A 10,169-nucleotide genomic window follows, 5' to 3' on the forward strand; every position below is an offset into this window, starting at 1 on the left:
TGTCATAAAAATCAGAATTTGTAGGGGGCAAGGGAAGCGTGGAGTGAGACAGACACATCATGGACAGCTTGGGCAGGGAGGGATCGTAACTCCCTACTTCATGACTTCTGTGATGAAATGGTGGTGATTACACTGGTGTTTGCTTTATAACTATTCATTACACTGTGCATCTGCGTTTTATGCAATTTTCTGTTATAGTTCACATTTTTTAAGCTAAAAAAGGTCTCTGAAAAAAGAACATGTTGATTTTGGTGGGTATGTTTTGGGATGTGATATGTCAACCTCTGTACTCTTGTATATTGAAATTCAACGTAAGTCAAACAAAATAATGACCTGCCTTGCAGGATGGGGTGAAAGTTGTATAAGGTCACTGGCCATACACTGAGGTGCCTGGGGGTACAGGGAGAGGGAGGGCATTGTCCTCCTTCCTCAGTCAGGGTGTCCCTGGGGTTGCCTTGGCTGTCCGCAGTCCCCATAGGAGCTGGGCTGAAGCAGCCCCTCCGCCTGCCCACCAGGCTCCCAGACGTCCGGAGCACCAGGCAGACGTTTGGTGGAGGAGCCTCAGACAGCCTCCCTGATTTACCAGGCTCTCCACGTCTCCGGCTGATGGATGACCCTCTGCTCTCCCTCCCTCCTCCCTCTGGACGCTGCTGTCTCCAAGGCCACCGCCTGCCCAGGGTGGGAGCTTGTGCAGGCAGGGAGAAGCCGGGCGGGCTGGCGAGGCCTCTGCTGGCCTTGCCTCCCTCCTTCCACAGCTGCCCTGCCTGTAACCCCAAGGTTCTCCCCAACAACCTCGGCTGGTTCTGGTTGGCCTGGCTGCTAATGTGCTTGATTCTTTCCTTCAGCCACTGTGAATTGAGTGCCTGCCAGCTATGGGCCAGGCACTGTGCTGCGTCCCTACCTCCAATGAGCTCACCCACAATGAACAGTAAACAGGACCTGAACTCAGCTGCCTTGTTCAGGTTGTCAGACCTCTCGAGGAGATGGCCTTGAGCTGAAATCTAAAAGGTGGGAATGAGCCCCCCATGAGATGATGTGGTACAAGGATATTTTGGAGGAGTTGCTGGCTAGTGCAAAGGCCCTGAGGCAGACCTAGGCTTGCATCAATGGGCCTGGACAGAGGAGGATAGGATGAAGGAAAGGAAATGGATTCCTCTTCAGGACTAAGTATCCTCTGCCAAAGCCTTGTGGGAAGGGGTCAAGTTCCAGTCACCACCAGGGCCACCAGAACCCAGGCAGGGCCCAGGGAGCAGGAAAACCCCACCGGCGTATCTGGGATGTGCTTCAAATCCTGAGCTGGAGGCTGCACCCAAAGAATCCCAAGTGGCAGGAAAGGGTAAAACCACCCTCTTTGTCCCCAGGACAGAGGCTGGCACAGAGGCACGAGCCCTGGCTTGCCTCAGAGTTACTGAGCAACCTTGGACAGGTCAGGTCACCTCTCTGGGCCTAGGTTTCCATGTTAACAAACATTGGCTGTGTTGTGGAAGGCTGCCTGCCCCCCAGCTTCTGAACTCTGGGACCCTGGGCGATTCCCGGGCCGCCCTGGGCTGCAGCCTGGGCTCCCGGGGGTGAGTCCTGGGAAAGCCCCCGGGGCTCCAGAGGCGTGTCAACCTTGAGCGCACAGCTTGAGGGTCTCAAAGATGGAGCCGTCCCTCGAGGCCCTCAAGAAACTCGGGGAGACAGACGCTGGAACAGAAGTCACGGAAAGTGAGAAGAGAGCTCTAATGAGGCACAGACCCAGCCACGAGGGGGCATCGTGAAAAGAATTCCTGGCCTCGGAGGAACAACACCTGAGCATCGGGGCAGCGCAGGTGTGTGCGGGCGGTGGGGGGGAGGTGAGGGCAGCAGGCAGAGGTGGAGCAGCCCGGCTGGGCGATGGGTGTGTTTGGGCACCGGGCTGGCAGTGCAAGGGGAGGCTGGAGGAGCCGTGAGGACCCTGCACCGTCCTGGAGTCTTTGACTCTAAAAGCGGACGCAGCGAAGTGCTCACACACTCACCCAGCAGGCAGGGGAGCCCGCGGGAAAGTAGACCCCCAGGAGGGGGGCGGTGTAAGGCTCAGCAGGGCCATCAGGCCTCCACCCCCCGCCCCTGTAGCGCCCCGCTTCACAGCCCAAGCTGCAGCCAGCTCAACTGCCAGCCGTTCTGCCGGGACCCCTTCCTCCTCCGTCCACCCCGTTTGCTGACCTAACTCTCTGCCTTCACGTTTCAGGACTGAGGACAAGCCCTTGCCTCCTGCGCGGGCCTGCTGGTCGCTGGGGATCTAGAGCTGGGGGCAGGGGAGGTAGGGCTGCCATGCTGCTAATCTGACTCAGACCCTGGGCTCTCTAAAGAGGTAGAAGGTGAGCACCAAGGCCTGGCCCCGTGGGAGCGTAGGCCCCTGGGCCGTTGCCCTGTGTGTGTGTGCAGGGGTGAGCCAGCGCAGAGCTGGCAGGTGCCACGAGGATGCCAAGCAAACCTCAGACAGGCTCGCCCCGCCCTGCAACGCACCTGCGCAGAGCTGTGTTCTGTCGTCTTCAGCTTCACCGTGCAGCACACTTGGCTGGTTGATGGGGGCTGGGAGAACAGTGATGTCAGCCACGTGTTAGCTCTGCCTCTTTCTGGTTATGAGACCCTGGGCAATTGACTTAACCTTATTTACTTAATGAAAACAATTTTATTGTAATAATTATATGTTTATTTCAATGTGCAGTAGAGAAATATAACCAGTGCATCAATTCCCATCACAGATATTATGGTTAGGACAAAGCTAACCTGGGTATTTAAAGCATTTTTTTAATGCACGTTGATTTAAAGTAAATAATAACGCAGGTCCCAGTTGAGAAGCTGGTGCATAAGTGACAGAGGCTGGGGAACGCCAGGTTACGGGGTGTCCTCTGTTTGGCTGTGCTTTGGGCTTTTGCTGGGGGCTTGGGACCCGCAGAGGTTTTCAGGTGGAAATGCAGGGACCTGCAGGCGAGGTGTCTGCAGCAGCAGGGAGACTAAAGGAAGCTGCTTCGCCCTGTGAACCAGGTCTTCCTTCTCTGGTGTCTGATCCCCCCACCCTGCCTGGGCTGCAGATGTGATTAAGGAAGTAGCGCAGCGACAGGGCACGGCAGGGCCCGGGGTGTGGCCGTGGGAAGTGGCGGCTGACGTGAAGCCCTTGGGAGGGAGGTTGCTGGTGGAGGGGTACCGGGCCGGGGCTGTCGTGTTGAGGGGCAAAGGCATCCGGAGCCGTGAGAATGGCACGGAGGGGGTGGGCGCTAGGGCACAACACGTTGGCAGAGCATTAGAAGGATCTGGGGAGACTCCAGTGCCAAGGCATGGAGGAGGGCCAAGCTGGGCGAAATGGTGGGAGAGGCCCAGGTCATCAGAGGTCTTGTTTATGGAGAAGCAGGGATCTGCGAGCCACGGGGACAGGGCTGAGAGGCAAGCAGCAGTGGAAGGAAGTGTGGGGCTGGGGAACCACAGAGCTGCATGGGCCACCCAGGCCACCAAGTTCATGGGACCAGAGTCTTGATGGGGATTTAGGCAGTGCTTAGCCAAGGTGAGGCCTCAGGAGCTGGCATCTCTGTCTTCTGGGGGACTCTGGAAGTCTCAACTCCCGTCCGGTGGAGACCCCTGCCCGCTAGATCCAGGTCCTGGCTCCCAGCTCCCACCATCCCCGCTGTGGAGCCAGGATTAGGACTTATCTTCAGGGGCCGGAGATTCAGAAAGGAACAACATTTTAAATAATTATTATTTTTAAAGGGTACAGTTAAAATCTTTTTTCATCATGGGCTTATTCTTTTCCTACTTTTTTTTTTAACATCTTTTCCTACTTTTTTATAGTGGCAAAATATAGATAACATAAATATGCCACTTTAACCATGTTTAAGTGTATGATTCAGTGGGTTAAGTACATTCACAGTGTTGTACAACCATCACCACTATCCATTCCCAGACCTTTCTCATCATCCCAAAGAGAAACTGTACTTATTAAATAATAACCTCCCACTCTCCATCCCCAAGCCTCTGGTAACCTCTATTCTACCTTCTGTCTCTATGAATTTCTTGTTTAACGGGTAATACATATGTGTAGTGTAAATGCACAGAGCAAAAAAATTTCCCTGACCCTACAATTCCCTTCACAGATGAACAGTTTTTATCAATTTCCTGTTTATTCTTTCAGAGGTATCTTATGCATATATAAATACATGTGTATATACATCTTTATGTACAAAGAGAACACACTGTTTTATGCCTCTTCCTTTTTTATTAGACAATATATCTGTGATGAAAAGATTTTTAGTGCATCAGCATCTCAATATGTCCTCCATATTAGTGCACACAGAGCTGCCTTGTCCTTTTTAATGGTTACATAATAATATTCCATTGTAAAGGTGAGTCATACTGTATTTAACCTACCCCTTATCAATAGAAATGCTTCAATTTTCAATTTGCTACATTTATCTATTGTCAGCTCACACCCACTCTTAGTGGGGAAAAAATGCAACAGCACCTAGTTAGCAAGAAGAACAAATTAAACATGATGAGATGCCCTTTCACACCAATTAGACCAGCAAAAATTCGAAAGTCGGGCGACATCAAGTGTTGATGGGGGTGTGGAGGAAGTGGAACCCTCAGACCTAGCTGATAGGAATGAAAGGGTCATAACCACTATGGAGAGCAGTTTGGCATTATCTGGTCAAGCTAAAGATACATATATCCTTCAGCCCAGCAATTCCCTATCCAGGAAGTTGCAAAGAAACCCTCCCATGTGGGCCAGGAGATAGGACTATCCATGGCAACAGGTTTGCAATAGCAAAGTGTGGGAGTCAACCTAAATGTCCAATGATGGGACTAAGGAGAAATAAATTGTGGTGTAGTCACAGAGTGGAATGTTATACAGCAATGAAAACAAACTATAGTTTACGCATCAGCAGGAATAAATCTCACAAACCATGGTAAGTGAAAAAATCAGTTGAATGAGGATGTGTACAGTATGATGCCATTTATATGAAGTTTTAAGATGTGCAAGACAATATCATATATTGTTTATGGATGCATACATATTTAGTAACATAAAAATGAATGTGTGGAACGATAATTATGGAATTCAAGACAGTGATGGCCCCCGGGGAGAGCAATGGGATGGAGGAGGAAGATCAGGGGATTTCAAATGCATCTGTAATTTTTTAAATTGTGGTGAAATATATATAAAACACAAAATTTGCCATTTTAATCATTTTTAGGTGTAGCATTCAGTGGCATTAATTACATTCACAATATTGTGCAACTATCACTGCTCTCTATTTCTAAAACTTCCTTCGTCGCCCCAAGCAGAAACTCTGTGCCCATCAAGCTCCCCATTCCCCTCACCCCAGACCCTGGTAACCTCTAATCTACTTTCTGTCTTTATAAATTTGCCTATTCTAGACATTTCCTATAAGGAAAGTCATATAATATTTGTGCTTTTGTGTCTATCTTCTTTCACTTAACGTGTTTTCAACTTTCATCCAGGTTGTAGCATAGAGCAGAACTCATTACTTTTCAGGGCTGAATAATATCCCATCGTATGGATATGCCACATTTTGTTTCTCCATTCATATCTTGGTAGACACGTGGGTTGTTTCCCTTTTGGCTGTTGTGAATGATGCTGCAGTGAACATTAGTGTACAAGTATCTGTTTGAGTCCCTGCTTTCAGTTCTTTTGGATGTGTACCTAGTAGTGGAATTGCTGGGTCATATGGTAATTCTATGTTTAGCTTTTTGAGAAACCTGAAATGTTTTGTTTTTAGGCTGGCTTGTGGGTCTTTACGTTATACTCTAGGCCTTTTCTCTATGACCGAAATATTTTATAGATTTCAAAAGTAGAATGAGTTAAAATTGGAAGCCACCATTTGCATTGTTAATATCTTCTGAACTGCATCATAATTCAAAGCTCTTTGAGGGAACATACGTGGCTATTGGCTCTCAGTTTCAAAACGGCCAGTTAGAGCTCCTGCCCATTCTAGCCCATTCATAATGCTGAAACGTTCACGCCACTCTAGAAGACACTCGAACCAGCCCCTGGGCTCCAGCAGTCCCCAGGCCTCTTAGGGTGGGGGCAGAGGGTGCTGCCTCATCCTTGCTGTCATCTAAGCCTCAGGCTACACACCCTGTCCTTCAGCAGGTTATTTCTGGAGCTTCCCCTAAGGATTCAGCATTATCCCTCCCTGGCATCTGATCTCCAGCCAGAGGCAGCCTGATCCTGGGCTAAGCCCCTCCTGCCAGGTGAGCTTCTCACCTTGGCCTCTTTCCAATCCGGCAGCCCAGACCATGGCCTATGTGGAGAGGGAGAGAGAGCCGTAGTCCCTCCACTCAGCCCCTGGGTGTTAAGTCCTGGGTCAGCCTCCCGTGACCTTGGGCCAGGTCCTCCATCTCCAGGCCTCAGAAAGTGGGAGTTGTGGGTGCTGACAGACCTGTGGTCTGCAAACCACTGAACAGGTGTCCCAGGAGGAGAAGGAGACGAGCATCTCTTTGAGCCATTTAGCCCATCACGAGAGCTCCAAGAACATTTGACATCTGTGAAATAACATCATTAGGTAAGTGTTAACTTTTCCCCACTGGTAGGCCCAGTGCTAGTAAATGTACTGTGATGAGTATAATATGTTTATGAAATGTGCATAATAAATTATCAGAAAGAGCTGCATTTTTAATATTGCTTAATATATCCAGTTTGCCTCTCAGCAGCCACAGGCTATATGGCAACCGCTTCCATCGACTTATTGTGCATCGACTTGCACGCTTCCCGGGCTGAGGCCCCGGCGTGGGCTGAGGAAGAGGCAGGGGGCGGCCAGAGTGGATAGCTCCCCTCCCTTCCTGATTTGCCCTCTGTCATCTGGAATCGAAAGAAAAATGGGGCTTTGTTCACCATCAGGCCCCCTGCAGGACGCAGCCTGGAGCCTGTCACAGGGTAGGTGCTCAATAAATATTTGTTACAGTGTGGATTCTTAGAGAAATGAATGGACAAGGGCCCCCAGAAGGCCCCTCTCCATCAAACAGCAAGTGCTTGGAATTTTTCCATCAGCCCCTCATTTGGGTTAAAATTTCCTATCAGTACAGAGAAACTTCTATCAGCACAGCAAGCCCAGAGCTCCTCCAGTAATCAGGGAAGGATGGAGACTGGGGTTACACGTTAGACCAGGGCCAGGGAGGGTCCTTCCTCCCAGGGCACACGGACACCAGCCAGAGATGCCAACCAAGGACGTCCAGCCAAGTGCAGGGTAGAGGTCATTTCCCCTAAATGCCTCTCACCTACTGGAAGGAAAGGCTTTAACTGGTCGCTCTCAGCCAGGAAAGAAGTCACAATGCCTGATGTGGGGTGTTTCAGACTCCCTGTTGGGACTTTGCCAAAGCGCTCTAGAAATTCCAACCCTCCCCGCTGAGTGTTGCACGTTGGACAGTGTGGGGACAGCAAAACAGGTGAGAATGTTAAACCATTTGCACCTGCTAACCCAGCGATTCTCATAAAAATAATTGTGCATAAAAATAATCTAGGCGTGCTTGTTAAGATGCACCCTGAGTCTTCACGCACATATCTGAGTTAGTGGGTGTGAGGTAGGGGCCTGGAATCTGCATTATTAGCAGGCATCCCAGGGATACAGGTACCTGGGCCGTCCTTTGAGGAACCCACTTCTACCTTGTTGGACAGGGGCCTTTGTAGTCTGTTGGGGAGGGAGGGGGGAGGGCAGAAGCCTGTTAGGAGAAGCACGTGGGGGAGAATCGAGTACAGGGTTCCATGGACTTCCGTGGCGGTCCAGTGGTTAGGACTCCGCACTTCCACTTTAGTGGGCACGGGTTCCATCCCTGCTCAGGGAACTGAGATCCCATATGCTGCGCAGCGCAGCCAAAAAAAAAGAGTGCAGGGTTCCTGAGGGCTGTGAGTCTACCCACTTAACTTTGCCAAGGACGAGTCTAGCTGCCAAGCTGCCCACCCCTGTGTGGGGGATGGAAGGCAACATGATTGATGGGGTCTGGACATGTCCAGCTGTTTAAAGATCCCCACACATGCCAGCCGGCACCCCATCCTTGGCCAGTACGTTCACTTCTCAAGGCACTTTCCCCAGCGTCCTCATCTGGTCCTGGCAGTGGACAGGAAAAGAAGGCAGCCAACTGCATTTCACTGGTGGAGAGACAGAGGCAGGCACAGGGCGTCCAACCATGGTTTGCACCGGGAAGGCAGGGGCAAGAGAATGACGATTCACTGAGTGCCTCTTACGTGCCAGGCACTGGGCCAGACGCTTTATAGGCATCCCTACCTTCATTTCTCACGAGGTTGTTCATGGCCTCCCCCATTCCACAGGTGACGCTGCGGGCCTAAGTTAAGCAGCTTGCCCCAAATCAGACACAGTTAGGAGGAGGGAGACACTGGCTTTTGAATCCGTCTGCCTAACTCCCCTGCCCAGACTCTTTCTAGAAACTAGACACCTGCCCAGATAACACCAATTCTACCCCTCCAGGGAGCCCTACCTCACCTCAGCTGGGCTCACAGCTGGATGAAGTAAGACCGCAGAGTGGCCCTTGACTCTGCCGCCTGCTGGAGGTTGGCCTCAGATATGCCACGTGTTTCTCCAGTGGTCATCCTGGCTCCCACTTCTTCCAGACCCTCCCTAGAGCCAGCACCTGCAGAGCCAAGAGCCGGGGGCTGATCTTCCAGAAAGCCAGACCCACAGAAAGTCAAGAAGCCAGGAGGAAGTGATCAGCCCCCTCTGTCCCCACATCCCAGTGAACACACGGGTAGAGCCTTGCCATCAAAAGGGCACAGGGTCAGGAAATCCAGGCTCTCATTCCCAGTCACTCGACCTCCTGAAGCCTCAGTTTCACCATCTGTAAGATGGTGACAACACTCTCGTGCTCCTCAAGTGAATGAAGTACGAAATGATGGTTCAGTGCCTGTACTTTAGTGCCCCGTGTCATTACATGATCGCTTTGTGATGCAGCCACCTCTAGCACAGAAGCCACTCTGCGCCTATTTAAGGACTAATCCCCTTACGCATCCCTGGGAATGGGAAACCCACTCGCTGTGTTAGGCTTCCAGGCTCTCCTGTCCCTCGCTTGGCCTTTGACTCTTGGAAGGCTGAATTTCTCTCCTACCAGGATCCCAGATTGTCCTTAGGGAGCTCCCAGGCTGGTTCATTCCCACTGTAACCCCTAAGACTCTCGGCCCCCTCTCTCTTCCTCGTCAGTTTGGGCGGTCCCCAGCCAAGAAGCCTCAGGAAGAGCTCTGGGGAGCAGGATTTTACCTGTGTTTCCAGCTCTGCTCTCTAGGGGTGAGGAGGGAGAGGCGGGGATCGGGGCAGTGGGAGCCTCCAGAGAGTCAGGACCCCAGCTCTGCCACCAGCCAGCAGTCACCTGGGCGAGTCACTGTGTCTGAGCCTTAATTTTCTCACCTGCAAAATGGGAACATCGTACCCTGCCTACATCGTGGGGTGATAAAAGGAATCAGTGAGATAACAGCTGTTGAAGGCTCTTGACAGAGTATACCGTAGGTTTCAAGGGTGGGTGGTGACCTTCACCATCCGTTTCAGAACTTGCCGTGAAACAACATGCGGATCTCCATCACATGTCTCACGATGAGTCTCATCTCCCGAAGGGAAGGGTGAAGAGAAAGCCGACGCTGGTGAGCACCTCTTATCTGCCATGCTCTGTGCTAGATGCGGCCTCCCCACGATGCTGTGAGGTTGGAAGTAGCCCCATTTCACAGCTGAGGAAACTGAGGTTCAGAGAGAGCCAATGATCTGCCAGAATGATGCAACTGGAAGTGATGAAGGTGAGGCCTCCTCTCTCTTCTCTCTGCTCTCCACACCTCCACAGGGGTTATGGTGGGTGGAGGGGCACAGGCTTGGGGTCCTGCATTCAGTTTTCCTGGAAGGGACCCAGCCAAGAAGATAAGCGTTTCTGATGTTCAGTGGAAACCAGAGAGTGAACAGGATTCCGTCTGTACCCAGGGCTTTCTGGGGACACACCTGTATAAGCAGCAGCCGTTCCCAACACAGCGTTGTTCCCGGGAAAGCAGGACAGCAGCCAGGGCTGGGCATTTGTTTGGTTATCTGACCATGTGGGAAGCCTGAGCCTGTGGGCCGGCCACACCCTACCGCTCCACCTCTGCCTCACTCATCATTCCCTGGGGATGCCCAGCCCTGCCTGCCCTCATCCTCTCCTGACCATGG

Source organism: Eschrichtius robustus, chromosome 20 (genome assembly GCF_028021215.1).
Source record: "Eschrichtius robustus isolate mEscRob2 chromosome 20, mEscRob2.pri, whole genome shotgun sequence".
NCBI classification, from domain to species: domain Eukaryota; kingdom Metazoa; phylum Chordata; class Mammalia; order Artiodactyla; family Eschrichtiidae; genus Eschrichtius; species Eschrichtius robustus.